This window comes from Mauremys mutica, chromosome 10 (assembly GCF_020497125.1).
Source record: "Mauremys mutica isolate MM-2020 ecotype Southern chromosome 10, ASM2049712v1, whole genome shotgun sequence".
NCBI lineage: Eukaryota > Metazoa > Chordata > Testudines > Geoemydidae > Mauremys > Mauremys mutica.
The window spans coordinates 7,585,683-7,604,594 of record NC_059081.1 but is presented as its reverse complement, the minus strand read 5'-3'; the positions used below and the strand labels follow the sequence as shown (position 1 = coordinate 7,604,594).

Below are 18,912 nucleotides of genomic sequence, written 5' to 3'. Positions count from 1 at the left end.
CTAATGCTACTGTGTCCAAAGAGACAATGCTAAAAATGCAACTAGTTCCTGAACTCAGACCTCATTGCTCAATAGACCATTGTAATGAAGGGACAGAGACCATAATAAGGGAAATATAGGGTATGAAATATATACATTAAAGAATTTTGTTTAAAAGAGTCTTTTCACGTGAAAAAATATATATCCTTTGTATCCCCATCTTAGATGCTGACTGTCCTGGGAGAAATTGGCCATGGTTTTGCACTAGACAGTAGGAATAAATTTCTTAGCAGGAAAAGGAATTGGGTAGTCAGACAGACTCTCCAGGGAAGGGGTCGAGGCATCATCACAGCAGACACTCAAGAACCAGTCAGATAAGACATTAGTAGGAATGATAGATTGAGTTGTCTTCCAAGAGCTGCAGGGTCACACTGAGTGATGCAAGTGGATTTCCTTGACTCTAATGATTGTGACTTTAGGACTTCGTTGACTTCAGAAAAAAGTGCTCTTTGGCGAGAGGAAAGAGACTGGTAAAAGAGGATGGAAATGTGCTGTCTCTTGGGGTGCCATATGTTTTAACGTTAGCCAATTTTAAATAACTGCATTGAGGGCACATTTACACTTCATTCAAGTAGGTGGGATATCCTGGTACGGATGACAAAGGCTAGGTGAGAACAAATCAGAATCTACTTAACAGTCTTCTTTCAACACACAGAAATACTTATGTTCTATATAACTGAAAGCAGCATAAATCAGTCTGGGGAGACTGGCCACTATGGACAGCAGGAAGAATTAGGAAGCACCAAAGTGTAGTTTTTCCACCGCACTGGAGGGTTTTGTGCATGAAGACAAATATGTGCCTTGATATTAATCTGGTCTGTTTGCCATCTATTTGAATACAGAAATAATTATACAAATCTACAGCCAGGCATCTATATGTTTTAGGTATATATAAAGGGAAGCTCATTTTCTAGCCATTGAGGTAATATACTAGTGTATTATCATTACCATTGTTGAGTCTGAACTTTCTATGAACTGAAACTTAACTCAGACTTCATGTCTCTGTCTGAAACTTTTAATCAAAAAACTCTGACCTGCGAACTACTCATGACCCCTCCCCTCCCAATAAGTAGCCATAAGTAGCCATCCCCTCTTTTGTCCTCTCCAATTTACATTTTAACCTGTTTTGTCCTGTAGAATCTTGATTGATTATGCATGACCATTATGATCTGTTAATCACTTTGTTTACTTCTGTGTATAAACATTGATGCTTACCCCTAATAAACTTGCCACACTTACTCCAAAGCTTGGCTCTTAAGCTAAGGATGGTGTGAGCCCGTTGATCAACGAATTGTTGTCTGGTCTCTGACAGATCTCTGAGCCTTATACCAACTCCGCACTAACTCGGGTGCTGGAGAGGTGAGTAGGACTTGCTTTTTACCTAACAATTTGGGGGCTCGTCCGGGATTCCTTCTGGTGCGGTGCCTCTGTCCAGTGGTCAGACCACTCATATACGAATTGGCAGGCGCCACGGGAGATTTCTCCCAGCCAATTCAATATTGAGGGGTTGTGTACTGGACAGCAGGATAAACGCCAGTTGGAGGGCTCCTGTCAGACACCATGGGTCAAGGGACTAGCGTGCCTCTTGAGAGTCCGCTGGGGATTGTAAATAAGTTATGGAATGAAGGGAAACTCCCAGTACAGACAGGAATGTCTAGGAGGAAGTTGTACACACTGTGTGTAAGGAATTGGACTGGGTATACCGCGGTATTGGCCGACCCGAGGATGAGGTGGCCTTCGTATGGCTCTTTCGAACAGGCTGCCTTAAGAGGAGTAAGGAGCCAGATCGAAAAAGACCATCCGGGACAGTTATGTTACTGGTTTTGTTGGGACACAGCAGCAGAGCTGTGGAAATCTTTAAAGATTATGGCAGTCAGGTATTCTTCCGAGAGTGAACCCCCTCCATGTTATTTCGATGAAGGGTGTAAACCACGGCGTGTTTTAACTCGTCAGTTGGTCCCCACTGCACCTGCCCCTATTCCTCAGCAAGGGGACTCTCTCCAGGGCGCAGAGGGGAATCTGCAGGACTCCAAATTGGAATCTCTGCAGGGTGATAAGGAGGAAATGGAGGAGCACACCCCGGGAGGAGTAGTTACTAGGCAAAAGATCAAGCAGATGCAACAGGGTGCACACCCCTCTCCTGAGGATAGTCAAGAGGCTGCCCCTGCCAAAACTTTTGTGAGTAGAGAAATGCCTTTACAGGTGCACGACCAACCTTTTGTGAACAATAATGGTGAGATACGACATACCAATATTGTGGAATATAAAGGATGGCTAGAATGGGACTTGAAAGAATGGGGACGGTTGTCAGGGTCCTTTGGGGAAAATCCCCGAAAGATCATTGAACTTTTAGAAAGATTGTTTTTAAGTCATAATCCTACTTATACGGATGTAGATCAGTTGTTAAGCAGAGTTTTGACCGGAGAGGAACGTAGTAGATTGTGGATGGCAGAAAGGACATGGGGGGATAGCAATGTGGTTAATACCACTTGGATGGATAGGCGGGATCAAGCCGCTGGCTGGAATCCCCTAGACTGGAATCAGCCAAGGCTGAATCAGCTGCGGATAGATCGAGAGCGATTGTTAGAGAGACTCAAAGAAATGGCTCGCCGCTCGCCTAATCAGGCTAAGTTCATGCAGATTCGGCAGGAATCTGATGAGCCACCCAGAAAGTTCTGGTCGAGGCTATTGGAGGGGGCCCGAATGTTCACTCAGATGGATCCTGAGAGAGAAGCAGACCACCCTACTCTTATTTCGTTTTTTGTGAATCAGTCAGTAACCCCTGTAAGGGATTATTTCTTACAGTTTCGCCCTGGTTGGGGAGGTGAGTCAGTCACTTCAGTGTTGGATGTAGCTGATTTTGCATGGGGAAAAGGAAGGGAAAGCAGCAGAAAGAAAGAGAAAAAGGAAGAATATAAGTTGATGGCTTTAGCTTTTCGCGGTGGTATTCGAGGCAGAAGCCGTGGCCGTGGCAGGGGATCTCAGGGTGCTCGGGGGAGAGGGTCCTGGCAACCCCAGCCACCAGGAAATTGTTTTCAGTGCGGACAACCCGGTCACTTTAAACGTGAATGCCCCTGGGGACGCCCAGAGGGTCCGGTCGCATCCGCAGATACTTACACCAGGGACGAATACACTCCTGCACCACCAGCCCAGCCCGTTCCTCAGGCCTGGATCAACTACGGGCAACAGCAACAGCTGCAGCGAACTCAGCCTTCTCAATGACGGTACCCCGGGGGCGAAGGCAAACAATGTGATGGTCTTATTTCCTTAATGTCTTTAGCCGGCTCTTTCCTCACTTTCTCCCCTCCCAGCAAAGAGCCTCATCTAACCCTTTCAGTCCAGGGACTGCCTGTCTGTTTCCTCATTGATACTGGAGCTACTTTCTCTCTTTTAAATCATGCCCCCTCTCCCTGGCTATCCTCTGAGGTTAAAACTGCAACTGGGGTGGAAGGCAATCCACAGTCTCTGGGACTCACTTTGCCTCTAAATGTTATTTATGCTGATAAATGTTTTTCTCACCGTTTTCTTTTTTCCCCAGCTTGTCCGATCCCTTTGATGGGCCGGGATTTACTCTGTAAGCTTGAGGCTACTTTAACCTGCACTCCTGAAGGGGTAGGATTATTGATGACAGTGTTAGGAGATTCGGCCCCAGCTCAGGGTAATTGGGAAACCCCCCCCTCTCTCTCCCCTGACCTCACTGACTTGCCTTCAACCCTCTGGGGAATTTCTGACACTGACGTTGGCCTGCTCCTTTCAGCAGAGCCAGTAAGGATTCAAGTGAAGCCCTCCTTAGCCCCCCCGTCAGTCCCCCAATACCCCCTGTCGCTGGAAGCCCGGGAAGGCATCCGCCCCATTGTCGAGGGATTCATTGCACAAAAGCTAGTCCGCCCTCAGCGCACTCCCTGTAATACCCCTATACTGCCTGTCAAAAAGCCTCCTAAAAAGGACGGAGACCCTATTCGTTGGCGCTTTGTACAGGATCTACGGGTTATTAATAACTATGTGGTCCCTCTTCATGCAGTAGTTCCTGATCCAGCTACTATCATCAGCCAAATCCCCTGGGATGCTGAGTGGTTCACTGTTATTGACTTAAAATCAGCCTTTTTCAGCATTCCTGTGCACCCAGACTCTCAATATCTCTTTGGTTTCACCTGGGAGGGACAAAGTTATGTCTGGCAACGACTTCCTCAAGGCTACAGAGACAGCCCCACGATTTTCAGCCAATGCCTACGCCACGACTTGGAAGGCTTCACCAGTCCGCAGGGATCCACGTTAGTCCTATACGTAGATGACATCCTACTAGGTAACCGCAAAGAAGCCGCCCTCCGCATCGATGGTAAGGCACTTTTATTATACCTACACACCAGAGGCCACAAGGTAGACCCTAACAAGATTCAGTGGGTCTCACAGAAGGTCCGATATCTGGGCTTCCTGTTAACCCCAGAGGGGAGACAAATGGACCCAGCCCGCATAAAGACTATCCAAAACTGCCCTCTGCCAAACACCAAGAAACAACTTCGAGGTTTCTTAGGATTAATTGGCTTCTGTCGACCTTGGTTGCCGTCCTGCGGGGAGTTGAGCAAACCACTCCACCGACTCACTGCTAACCTTGCTCCTGACCCTTTGCAGTGGTCCCCAGACACGATCCAAGCCTTTCAGTTACTCAAGGACAGTGTGGCCTCCTCCATGTCTCTCCGCCCCCCCAATTACAGCAAACCCTTTCACCTTTTTGTCCACGAGAAGGGCGGAATTGCTAGTGGCGTCCTTACCCAGCTGAGCGGGCCCCACCATTTCCCGCTTGCTTTTTACTCCCAGCAGATCGACCCTGTCGCTCAGGGAACCCCATCCTGCACCCGGACTCTGGCAGCAGCTGCCCTGCTGATCACAAAGGCAAAGAGCCTGACCCTGGGTCATTTTACCACGGTCTGGACCTCTCATGCCTTGTCAGCCCTTCTGCGTAAGGGCACGACCCAAGTCTTTTCGGCCCATCGTCAGCAGCAGCTAGAGGCCGAACTCCTAGAAGACACTAACCTAATTTTTGAACGGTGTGGGCCCCTTAATCCAGCTACCTTGCTTCCTGACCTGCCAGTCCTCCAGGATCAGCATGACTGTGTGGAAGTAGTTCATAGCATCTTACAGATAAGGAACAACCTGTTTGACGTGCCACTGGACAACCCTGATTGCATCCTCTTCTCGGACGGAAGCTCCTTCTATGTTGATGGCAAGCGTTTCACCGGTTATGCAGTCACCTCTGAATGGGACATTCAAGAGGCCGCCTCACTGCCAGGCAACTGGGGAGCCCAAGCCGCCGAACTCTATGCCCTGGCCCGAGCTTGCCAGTTGGCCGCTGGTAAGACCGTTACCATTTTTACTGATAGCAAGTATGCTTTTGGAGTTGTGCATTGTCACATCCACCTCTGGAAGTTTCGAGGTTTCCAGACAGCTGCCGGTAAACCCATTCAGCACCTCCCCCTCATCCACAAGCTTTTGGATGCCCTCCAAGAACCCTCGGTCCTGGCTGTAGTTCATTGCCGGGCCCATACTAAAGATGATAGCCCCGTCACCCGTGGGAATGCCCTGGCTGACGCCTCCGCCAAGGCGGCTGCCGTCTTACCCTTAGCCATGCCCACGTTGGCTATTGTGACCTCCTCCTTTACTCCACCGCACCCCGTACCGGTACCCGCTGCTGAACTACAGTCGTGGGAGAGCCTCGGAGCCACTCTGGTCAAAGGGACCTGGCTTATGCCGGATGGCCGAGCCTGCCTCCCTCGCTCCACATACCCCGTGGCAGTTCGCTGGCACCATGATAAGGGGGGTCACTACGGCACGCACGCCCTTGTGGACACCATCGCTCGCTTTTGGTATGCTCCAGGCATTCAACCCTACTGCCTGTCAATAGTGAAAGCATGCAGCACATGTCAGCGAAATGGACCTGCTCCGCCTCTTAACAAAATTAAGGGTGGAAGACCGCCACCTGCTGTTCCATTTCAACATCTTCAAATTGACTTTGCAGATATGCCAAAGGCTTTTGGGAAAAAGCACCTCCTTGTTTTGGTTTGCCCTCTGACTTCATGGGTCGAAGCTTTTCCTACAGCTAATTGTACTGCTGCCACAGTGGCGAAGATCCTCCTTAGAGACATTGTACCCCGTTTTGGCATCCCTCTCATACTTGATTCAGATCGCGGACCCCACTTTACTGGTAATGTCCTTGGCCATTTAGAACAAGGACTGGGCATTTCACACTCCTTTCATACACCCTACCACCCCCAGTCTAGCGGGAAAGTTGAGCGTATGAATAGGGAGCTTAAGCTTACATTGGCTAAATACTGTCAGGAAACAGGGTTAAAGTGGCCTCAGGTACTTCCCTTGGTCCTGTTTCACCTTCGCACTCGCCCAACCCGTGTATTGGGATTATCCCCCTTTGAACTGCTCTATGGACACCCCCCTTTCAAAGGCGGGGCGCTACCACGTGCTGATGTTTCACTATTGGGAGGGGATCATATGACCGCGTGCCAGTTTCTCTCCCTACAGGCTCGCCTCCGTACCCTTTGGAAAGCCTCACAGTTTTCCCAGACCGTGCCGCTGGAAGAACAGATCCACCCGTTCCAACCAGGGGACTTCGTCTGGGCCAAAAAGTTCGTTCGTGGCGACGCCCTCCAGCCGAGGTTTACTGGACCCCACCAGGTTCTTTTAACAACCCAGACTGCAGTATTCCTGGAAGGACGCAAATCCTGGATCCACCACTCCCACGTCAAGCCAACCGTAGTGGACCACAGTGACGGACCAGCAGCTCTTGCCACCACTGAGGACACTGCCTCTGACCAGTGGATCAGCTTACCTCTTTCAGACATCAGACTTAAATTGACTCGGAAAAAATGAGAGGACCTTTTATTCTGACAACTTTATGTTTTTTATTATGCCTTTTTAGTTTATTTTCTGCTTATGAAGATAATGCTTTTATTAGATATTCCCACGAGGTTAAAACTCGTATTTTAGGAAATAGAAGTAATTGCTGGGTATGTACTCAATTTCCAGTAAATGCAGAACAGGGACTCCCCTTCACACCCATTCCCCTGACCACTGCTAATATGACTTGGATGCCACCGGCTAGAATAAAAGATCCAGTCCAACACAATCTTACATGGGACAAAACAGGAGTGCCAATTAACAGATATCTCAGGGTAACAAATCAGACAGGATCACTGTGTTTTGTTAAAGAAAAAGGGTCAACTTTTGTGGGAACCAGTAAATGCAACATGTATTTTAATGGCACCGCCTTTAGTAAAAACCTTGGCTTCAAGCCTTGCGCATCCCACTTATCCCATATGTGGATCCCTCACAAGCCTTCAGAGTCAGCTTTTAAGAAACCCTGCTCAGATCACGAGGGTGTCCAACTAATTGCTAAGGGATATACGATTGCCTTCTACAACTGCTCAAGCAGTACTACACTGCACTTTGAAAACACCACTACCAAATTGTGCCTCTGCGGTTCGCACAACGACCCCTCTGCATTACCAGGGGAACAGTGGTCCAACGGGTGGTGGGTTACCTCCTACTTTGAGAAATGGAATACCCGAAACGCAATGTATGGAACATACTGGGTGTGCGGGCCCAAAGCTTATTACTTTCTCTCCCCTGATTGGGCAGGGTCATGTTATTTAGCGTGGCTCACACCACCTTCTCGCATCTCCCTCACCCCCCCCCATTTTCCCCACGTTCGTAACATCCGTGAAACCTTCAGAGATATTAATATCCGTGATGGTTTGTCGTGGCAGCGGTGGGCTGGTCTTATTAGCTTGAGGGGTGGTGTCATCCGTCTACAGGGACTACTAGAATCTTTAACCAATGAGACTGCGACCCTATTTGAGAATCAGGCCGGGGAAATGTCCCAGCTGCGCCAGTTAGCTTTGCAAAACCGAATGGCTTTAGACATAATGTTAGCAGCCCAAGGAGGGACTTGCGCCCTCATAAATGAAGAATGCTGTGTTTTTGTAAACGACACCTACCCTGACACTTTTCAACGTACCAAACATCTAAGGGAAATGGCTAAGAACTACTCCTCTGGCCAGCCACCTTATGATTGGTGGGGAGCCTTATGGAATTGGTTGCCTGGATTTGGGTGGGTTAAAAAACTCTTGGTGGGTGTTGTTGGGGCCATAGTAATCCTTATAATACTGTGTTGCTGTATTCACTGTGTTCCCTCCCTCATAAACTCATGTGGGTCAGTTTATTCTTTTTCTACTTCAGCCAAAGGCCTTACTCTCTTCGAGTTGGCCCAGGCTGAAATTGCCAAGCGGCCCTTGGCTCCTTAAAATAGGGTGTAGCATTTGGTAAATAGTTATCCCAAAGCTACAAATGGAGGAATGTTGAGTCTGAACTTTCTATGAACTGAAACTTAACTCAGACTTCATGTCTCTGTCTGAAACTTTTAATCAAAAAACTCTGACCTGCGAACTACTCATGACCCCTCCCCTCCCAATAAGTAGCCATAAGTAGCCATCCCCTCTTTTGTCCTCTCCAATTTACATTTTAACCTGTTTTGTCCTGTAGAATCTTGATTGATTATGCATGACCATTATGATCTGTTAATCACTTTGTTTACTTCTGTGTATAAACATTGATGCTTACCCCTAATAAACTTGCCACACTTACTCCAAAGCTTGGCTCTTAAGCTAAGGATGGTGTGAGCCCGTTGATCAACGAATTGTTGTCTGGTCTCTGACAGATCTCTGAGCCTTATACCAACTCCGCACTAACTCGGGTGCTGGAGAGGTGAGTAGGACTTGCTTTTTACCTAACACCATCTGCAGCTGAAGGAAAGTGTGGTAGAACACAGGAGAAAAGTAGAAGCAATAAGAAACAGAGGTAGATCTGAGTATTGACCTAGAAAATCTCCCATTCAAAACAATGAAATCACTTCACCCACTGAGTTAATGTAGCAGCTCTGATAAATTCACAAGGAAGTGATAGAGATTTGTCCTGTCTCACCTCACACTTTAGCATTGATTTAACTAGAGTATATAGAAGAATGCTGTATCTGGCCAAGATATACATTTGATGTAGAATCACTATATAGAGAATAACTAGGGACTCAACAATACATTTGGAACTTTTATCTTACATATTGATTTACTCAGGGAGCAAACCAGTTGGATTTTAACAGGGATAACATTTTTGCTGTTTGTTATCTCCTTAGAAAAATGTATTCTTAAAAAAACCTGAACAAACCATTGTCAGGATGAAGTCTTAACTAGATAAATGTGCTAGCCATAGGGAGGAACTTTTCCAAATGAAACATTATGGTGGACCTGATCCAAATCCCACTAGCATCAGCATGGATTTTCCCATTGATTTCTGTGGGCTGTGGTCCAGGTTATATTCAAGAGAGTATGGACAATTGGAAGAGCTTCAAATAATGGATCATGTGTCTGCAGCTATTGCTGCTGAGATACGTTAGTGACACCACAGTTTGATACTTCTGATGACACTCATCCTAAGATGTGCAAGACTTTTTTGAGGAAACAGGAAACCAGACAAAAGACAGCTGGTTTTGTGGTAAGCCCAGAACTTGGACCAGGTTTGCCTGGTATAGACTAGAATTGGGTTAAGAATCAAGTGAGCCTTGGCAAAGTCATGACTTGGGATGGAATCCAAGTGACACTAAATGGTTTTGCTTGTTCTTGAAAATATCCAAACCCTGATGGTTTTGACTCCGTTATTTGGACTGTTTAGTTCCTTTTGACTTCAGCACACACAAAGCAGAACTTGAGGTGTCATTCCACATGAGCTGACATTTTTAAAAGGTGAAAGACTGAACTGACACCAAGTTGCTCTAGAACAGACCTCTTAGGTCATCTGCTGCAGAGCATCCGTTATCAGTTCAGGATCATTCACTCTAAGGCAGACACGCACTTATTCTTGCTTGGTGAAATGATTCTTGAGCTTCTGACTTCTAATAGCACCTTCTATCTGAGAACTCAGTTCACTTCACAGGCACTCAATTTAGTATCCCACCACTCCTAAGAGTCCTGGAAGGATTGTTGCCCCCAATTTACGGAAAGGAAACCTGAGGCACAGAGAATTTAAGTCACTTGCCCAAAGTCTCTCAGAAAGTGGGAGGGATAGCTCAGTGGTTTGAGCATTGATCTGCTAAACCCAGGGTTGTGAGTTTAATCCTTGAAGGGGCTATTTAGGGAACTGGGGTAAAAACCTGTCTGGGGATTGGTTGTGCTTTGAGCAAGGGGTTGAACTAGATGATCTCTGAGGTCTCTTCCAACCCTGATATTCTATGAAATACTATCTATGAAAAGTCTGTGGCAGAGTCAAGAATAGAACACAGAGCTGCCAATTCATCATCCCTTAGCATTGCTAAGTGCATAGGAACTGTGTATACCACAGAGAGAGTGATATTAAACAGCAATATTCCAGAAGAGTTATCAGTTAATAAAAATGGTTCTAGCAATGCACAGACAAATTAGAAACATTTCCATTAATCCAAATTCTTAGTAGCTGAGCCACTGAAGACTAGCACTAACATTTATCAATAATACCTGCAACAATAATAATTAATAATCAAAGGAATTCTGATTAATCATATGCTCTAGCTGCCTTTGAAATACTTTCCTCATTTTTCTCATTAATTTGATAAATGTCATTTCATTAGCACAGGTGAGAGAGAGAGAGAGAAAATCTGAAAGGGGGTGTTTCCCTTAAGATCAAAATAAGTGTAATTTTCTTTAAACATGCTACACGTAGAATTGCTTTACCACGACTCTCAATTAACATACACTTTCATACTTGGTTTTTAAATGGCCTGTACTTTATTCCCTGTACATACTCACTCCCTGCCAAAGTTGTCATTTTGCATTTCAATCCAAACAGCCTCAAGCTGGCTGGGTTTAGTTTCCCCTTTCTGGAGAACAGCAGCAGGGAAAGCTGCTTTCCTTTTAATGGAGAGGGAATAACTACAGTGCTTGCAGCGTAAAGTGAACTAAGTGGGCAAAGTCGTCATTATCACACCGAGTCCCAATTCTAACATCTCTTGATTTGACTGAAACTCGAGCCACGTGGCAATCAACCTTCTGTAGTTAAACGACCTCAGCAAGCTTATTGTAGGGTAAAATGCAAAAGAATTGTGACTCCCAGGTTGAGCATTTTCCCAAATGGTTCTTTGAGGTTTTGTCTGATTCCTCAGGAAGCTAAAATGCCAAGTAGCACAGTCTGTGCTAAAAGCTCCACAATCCTTTCAAATGTTTACATTTAAACAACAAAGCCTGAGGTCCTTGCACAGTGCTGGGGCAACTGCATCTATGTCCCCTTCATGTCCTCCTGGAGGGCACCCCCTACCTTAGCTTTGGGGCCTTTAATAGTCACCATTCCCAGGGCTGAAATTTGTATCCCTCTTCATCCAGACTGGGGACTTGCAGTCTTGTTATCTCCCAGGGACAAGAACAGGGCTTACCAGCAGGCAGCCAGCCTTTACAAAGCACAGTATATTTATTCAGGACAAGAATATTACAGACACAACATATAATAAAACAAACAGTCTGAACACATGCTAAGCTTACCAGATACTACGCATCACTAGCATGGGATCCCGGTAGGTTTGTACGCAAGTGCGTCAGTTCTTTGTTTTAGAGTGACTCTGCCTCTGGGGCGTCTACACAATGAGTGGCAGCAAGCTTCAAAGCCCAGGTTGACAGACTCAAGCTTGCGCTACTGCTCTACAAATAGCTGTGTAGAGGTTCGGGGCTCAAGCTCTGAAGCCCACTCCCCTCCCTAGGCTTCAGAGCCTGAGCCACAACATTTACACAGCTATTTTCAGTGCAGTGGCATGAGCCCTGCAAGCCAGAGTCTGTCAAACCGGGCTCTGAGACTCACTGCTGTGGGCTGCTACTCACTGTGTCGGTGGACCATTAGTCACTCCTAGCTCACATTTTATTCGGTTTGGGGCCTTTGATCCCTGGCCTCCTGAAACAGGTAAAGCCAGCCATTTCCCTGAGGGGCAAATGCTTCCAAGAGCCAGAGATCTGCATAACCTGCACTGAGACTTTATCGCATTAATTACCCACCCCTCAGAATCTGATTCCACAGGAAACCCACGGAATGGGCCAGGAACACAAAGCCACACACGGCGCTTGTTGATACAATAGCTGATGAATACTCCATGTGCCCAAAGCGACGCTTGGAAGGATTCGATTTTGACCCATAACTCTTGGTAAATGTCATTTTCAGATGATACGCTGAAAGAAATAAATCAGTAACAGTCGGCTTGCCCTCAGGGATCAGGAGTCATCCTTGTTGTCCCTGTTCGTGAAGGAGGCCGTGGGCAGGAGCCATTCAGCAGTGGGATGATCTCTCCTGCAGCCGGGGTCTTGTCCTTCTCCTCCCGGCCCTAGTCTCGATCTCTGGTCAGCCATGCCAGGATCCCAGCCTTCCTCTCGCCTTGTGACTGCAGGGATCCCCTATCACCAATCCCATGGCTGCACAGGGACCCCTCTGCAGCTTTGTGTTCACGGCCCTACTTGCTCACTTGCCAGCCAGGAACATGGGAGCTGCCCCCACCCTCCTCCTTATAGTCCTGGCCAGGGGTCCCTGCTCTGCTGTGCCAGGACAACTGCCGCCTCCCCCACACCTTGTGCACTGGTGTCTTGGGCCCCTCGGCCACATAAGGAGCCCTTGCATGCCTGCTGTCAGCAGTGCCCTAACCCTATCCCCCAGAACTATAATAATAAAAACAAATCTATAGAAATAATCAAAAATTAGGGGAAAAAATGATACTAGAGGAGGCTTGGCAGAATTCTAACACGTCTAGTGCAACAGTCTTCGACATCTGCACACTTCCAAGGGCTCAGATTTGTCACAGTTCTTAACTCAGGGTATGTCGACTATGCACTTGGGAAGTGTGATTACAGTACGTGTACACAGCCTTGAGCTAGCTTTGATCTAGCTAGCTCACGAGAGGTAGCAGTGTAGCCATGGCAGCAGCACAGGTTAGACATTCAAGTACATAACCCTGGTCTATGATATAGCTCTGGCTTCACTGTAACTTTCCGGGAACTGGCTAGATCCAAGCCTGTGCAATCACACCTCCTGACGGCTGTTTGGACGTACTGAGTTAAGGACGGTGACAGATGTGAGACCCTGAAAGCGTGGAAACGTCAAAGACTATTGTATTAAGATGTGCCAGATACTGGGGGCACATGGAATAGTCATAGGCTCTTGTATCAACAAGGGTCATTTGCATCTTTGTGTTCCTGGCTCATCCAGTGCGTTTCCCGTGGAATCTGGAATCTTGTGGCGTACAGGCAAGTCATTGCCCAGACACGCTGTCCTACTGACTTCAGTGGGAGAGTTTACTTGTGTAAGGACTGAATACAAATTGAGCAAGGTCTTCAGTAGAAGGCCCAACTGGAATGTTGCCTAAGCGGAAAGTGAGTAAAGATTTCAGGCTTTGGCTCAATGAAGATAACTGCATAACACTCCCCATTAGGAGCTGGGACTCTTAGTCAGCTTTGGAAATCTCAAAATCTGCCTAAATACATCCACATTCTTACTGATTCAAGGTCCTGTCTCCTCTATGACCATAACTGAGAGCTTGTAGGTCTTATTGGTTATGTGCAAGTGTAACATTCTGCTTTGCAGGCCTGGAACTGTAAGTCACTGTGTTATCCCTCTGCCTCAGCAAGTGAGAGCTTTGCGGCTGCAAAGGTGTGTCCCAGCCCCCTGACTCTCCAGTCCCAGCCAACTCTGAGACTGCCAATCTAAACCTTGCCTTGCAGGTAACAAGCAGTGAACCCCAGTTCCCGAGGTCCCCCTGAGACGTCTCCCTGCAGTGTCCAATCCCTCTCACTGACACTTACAGAAGTTATTACATTCGCTGCCTCCGAAGAAACAGAGCACACACCAGTCTGTTAAGTTAGCTGAAGACTTCCACTTCTCACTATAGTACACAGCACTGAGGTGGTTTTGTAATAACAAGAGTTTATTAAAGAACAGTGATTTAAGTGATCCTAAGCAAAAGAAAAAGACAGCTGAGTTACAAACCAAACCACGCTTTCTAGTGAGTGAAAATTAATTTTAGCAAGTTATAATCTTTGCCTAAGCGGTTTTCTTCCTTGCATCATGTTAGCAGCATCTCTAGCCTGCAGGCTAGGGGATCCAGCTTTCACAGGCTCAGAGGGTGCTGTACCATATGTCCCGCAAAGTGATGGGTAACTAAAATGGTTTTTTGATCCCCTTATATTACCCAAAGTCCATTGTCTCTGCCTCAGGAGCCTGGAAGGCTTCCTGGGGTGCAGACTCTGACCTCCGTTGAGCTCACTAAGCTCCTTCCTCCATTGCTTGTGAGCTGTATGGCTTTGTTTACCTTATATGTAAATGTACTTCCATTGTTCTCTGCCTGTAATTAAGGCAATCAATCACAACAGGGGACTCCACATTCCTTTGTCTAGGGCAGGCTGAGTTTATGCACTGCCTCCCAAACACATTTTAAGAATATATTTCCAGCCACACATCTATAACTTTGCACACAACCTATACATACATTAAACTGTTATTTTAGGGACCAGTCTGTCACCAGTTTACACAGGACAACTTACATGACACATTTTAAATATGTATGACAACAGTGTGTTGGGTGAAGTGAGTGTGTCAGGCCTGATGTGAGCGATGGTATAGCGAGCCACCTGACAGTGGGCATTGAGGGGCTAGCAGGGTCACACCTCCATTAAACAAGGTGGCGTATGCTCTGTCTCTTTGGAGGCAGCAATTTCTGTGAATGTTACAGTGGGAGGGACTGCACAATGCAGGGAGATGTCTTGGGAGAACTTGGGTTCCCTGTTTGTTACCTGCAAGGCAAGATTGAGACCGGCAGAGTCTTGGAGTTTGCTGGTGAGACAGACAGGCTGGAGTGTCTGGGAGCTGAAACATAGCTTAGCAGCAGCAGCAAAATTCTCCCTGGTTAAGGCAGAGGAGTAACATGGGTGTCCTGGCTATGACCCATGGCTCCTGTGTTCTTTCTATTTCTGGTGCTGCCACTTACTCCAGCTGGCTATGTCCACATTAGGCTTTTTTCCCCTAGAGTAAAGAAGTTTGAACCCCTGTTTTTCCTTTTGCTACATTTATTCCTCCAAGCCCTTGTCTTCACTAGGGGGGAAAAGGTGTGTTTTTAAACCCATGTTAACTAACACGAGGTGAACATCCTAGTGAAGACAAAGCAGTCAGCTGTCACATGAGTTAGGGCAAGATAAATCCTTGGCTGGTTGACCCGCTAAACTGTAAAAACATGCAATGTGTGAAAAATAGAGTGTCTTGTCTTCACTAAGATTTTACTTCATGTTAGTTAACTTGACTTAATTTTTTTTTCTAGTGAAGACCACGTTCCTTTCAACGGGTAGCTATAAAACAGTTGAGCCTCTGTTTAGATTTACATCTTCGACCTTCAAGGGTGATTGCCAGTTGTTCAAAAGGAGTCCTTTGCGGATTACAATGAACCTTATTTCATGTGGGGGCTCTCTGGAATGGAAGGTGTTAACTTGAACAGCAGCTCACTGTCTGCCTCTAGAGAGACAGGGTTTATATTTTTCCAAACATTTTCCTTTACCCAATACCCTGACTCTATATCAGACATGAATTATTGGCAGATTGAAGTCAATCTTTTATAAGCTCCCCTCCCTTGTACACCCCAAATCAATGATTTGCACATTAGAAGCAAGGGCCAGATACTGTGCTGACTTACTCCCATAGGTTCTCAGCTGGTGTAAATCAGCACAGGCCAATGAAATCAATGGGGCTAAGGTCCATTGCCTTTAGTCAGCTTGCCCTGTGTACAAAACAGTGCGGCATTTGGCCGTAAGTAAACACATGCAAGTGCGAGTACTTTTTCTATATTGCTGGCATGTTTATATGTGTAGTAAAAATGGATTAAGGAAATGCACACTCCTGGCAGCCTACAACAATGGAAAAGGTTTATATTCCATTAAAAGGGATTTTTAGGTTTTGTTTTGCCTTTAGGGAAAAAAGAGAGAGAGGAAAATATGTAAGTTAGAGGTTCTTTTAAAGCCTAGAAAAAGGACACATGACCCTTAAGAAAACGATTTACACAAGACTCATTAGTCCAGACCAGTTCCTGGGATTCTGCCTCCGGCTCTCTAATGATCCATGAAACTTCAATTCAATAAAAAATGATTTCACCATAGGGTAGTTGAACTGAGCAGACTTTTGCTTACTTTTTAAAAGGGGCTTTTATGTGTAAATAATATTTGTTTCTCTAAAAGTTAAAGGATTTCCATGGAAATGTTGTTCAGGTAGTTTGCAACCTATTGACCTTTGTTCTTTCCCCCCTGGCGGTATTACATACACCCAAAACCTGATAGCAGTAACTTACTGGATATGCACAATCAGTCTGCTTGTCTAGGGAGAGTTTTGAAAGCTCATACAGTAGACTCTCGCTTTCCAATCCATTAATTCTGTTGTTCTTTGCCTGTTGGGAGCTTTGTTGTCTCTTGTAAGAATAACAGATCACTGGTGAAGCTTTTAGGGTCTGTTACTGGAGCAGCAGCGATGCAGACAGTGTGTCTCTGCTCAATCTGTGCTTGTTGCCAAACTTTTTAAATCAAGTTAATTACAGTGTATTATTTTCAGGAATGATCAGAGCAGATTCTCTCTTGCTCCCTACATAACTGGAGCCCATTACGTGATATTGTACATACAGTATTGAAAGGTCAGGTAGTTGCTTATTGGATCAAAAGGTAGGATGTCTGCCATTGGAAAAGGTCAGCCCAGTAAAACTCAGATGTCACCAATGCCAGTCATTGTGACTTACGTATTGTACTTCTCCAAATTTGCATACCTTGTATATTTCACCATAGAAACATATGAGACTCCTAGAGACAGTGCAGTGCTGTGATGGGGGTATAATAGCTAATGAGTCAAATTTTCTGCTGATGTAAATAGCTGAAGCTGCTCCCATTTATGCCAGAAGAGAATTTGACCCCATATTTTCCTAATTTGCCAGTACTGACAACTCGACTGCACAATCAGTTATTGTAAGATGACTAAAATGTAACCTGCCCAAACACAGTTATAGTCTGGGGTCATATCATGTCATTGATATTAAAGCATAATTCCCCATTGACATAAAAAAAAATCAATGACACGATTGTCTCCTTGTGGGGACTGTACGCCAGGTCTGAATATATATCTGTGATTATTATTACTTATGCTTTAACTTAGTACAATATAAACTACCATTCAACCAGGGATCTCTGAGCACTCTATAATTTTCAGTTTATAAAGTCTGAAAACATATGTAAATTGTCACGTGTAAGAAAAAAAGCTGGGGTATGTGATTGTCTTAAAATAGATTTGTGATGAGCCAATATGTTTCCAACATTCACTTTGTCAGTAGAACACTGAAGTCTGAAGAAATGTTGAACATTCCAATCAAATACTCAGACATCCTCTTTTTTGGAACTTAGTTCAGTGAAAACTCTTATTCACTTCTGATGAGGAACTGAGACAGCATAATCATCACATCAGAGGTGAATAATATTTTATTTCTGGATCTCTAACATCATCACCCCTTTACAACATTAGTTCAAAAAGAAAAACTGTTACCAGTGAAATGCATCATGACCAGAATAAAGAGAACACCAGACTTTCTGATTAAAACATACATATATTGACTACACAGGTCGATTAATGCTGAGATCTTTAGCTGGTGCACAGCAAAGTAACTACATTTATACCAGCTGAAGATCTGGATCCTATTGTCCTTTGAGGTAAATATTGATTTTGACTTTCTTTCCTCCTGTCCTAGGGGAAGCAGCCCTTCTGCACAGCTCCCACCCCCGCCTCCTTTGTGGCTGGTGTGAGCTCTTTTTCCTACATCAACCCACTTTAAACCCAGGCTAATTAGGCCTACTTCAATATCTGTCTGTCACTTAGCAGATACATGTGTCTACTAAGAAACTGAGCCCACTGACTCAGTTCACATAAGCCACTGCACAGCTTTTAGTGGGTAATGACTTTCACTCATTACTTACCTAGCTCATTGCTGAGCAAGTGACCTCGGGATTAAAGACTCAATATTCAATTACCAAGTGCAAGACAAGTACGACACTGTGCGGCCTCCCTCCCCCCCTTCCATTGTTTTAGCTGAAATGTGACCAGGATCTATGTTCACTGTGGTGTTTTTATTCGCTTACCTTCTTCCCAGCACCTGGCGCTTTTACCTGCCTTCTATTATCTCTGCTCACTCCCTGTGTAAGTCCTGATTGTTTTTTTTCTGTTCTCTAGTCTATGACCTTCCTAATTTTTGTCCTTCTCATTCTCTTCCCACATTTTCCAGTCATTGTGGCTCCTTTGGGTCTGACTGATGGTATCCGGCTGTATTTCTTTAAATGGCTCTGCCATGAACTGTGAGAAAGGGAGATCAGCCCAAGGAATTGTTTCTGCAGCAACTACACTTGAGCTTGGGTTCCCTGAAGTGTGACTGCAGCAGCTTGTATAGCATGTGCTGCTGTGGCTTTACCAGTATGGTCAGTTGAGCTAGCTAGACAAAAGCTAGCTTGGGTCTGTCTACACATGCTTCAAGCACACCTCTGTAGTGTAGACATACCCTGAGATAGCCTGGAGCTACTACAGTGGTCACATCCTTTGAAGTTCTCCTGAGAATTCATTTGAAGGATGTGACTTCCCTGCAGGAGAATTATAAAACTAGATGAGAAAGACTCTTAGCATTTGTCTTCACTGCAGAGTTAACCTTATTCTTACTCGGGTGTTGTATTAAACTCCCCTGTCAGCCACACACAAAATCTTCTCACATGAGTTTGGTGGTGCTTTCAGCCCAGGCTAGCAGGCTTAGCTACG

General features: G+C 45.6%; 1 long non-coding RNA gene across 3 annotated transcripts in view; it reads right to left on the bottom strand.

The window, feature by feature from the left end:
* The window catches only part of LOC123378328, a 161,160-nt gene extending 144,371 nt beyond the window's left edge, over positions 1-16,789 (bottom strand). For all 3 annotated transcript variants that reach the window (XR_006582560.1, XR_006582562.1, XR_006582561.1), the window contains exon 1: positions 16,427-16,789. This is a non-coding gene — a long non-coding RNA (uncharacterized LOC123378328). The remainder of the gene's footprint in view (positions 1-16,426) is intronic.
* Between the last annotated feature and the right edge of the window lie 2,123 nt (positions 16,790-18,912).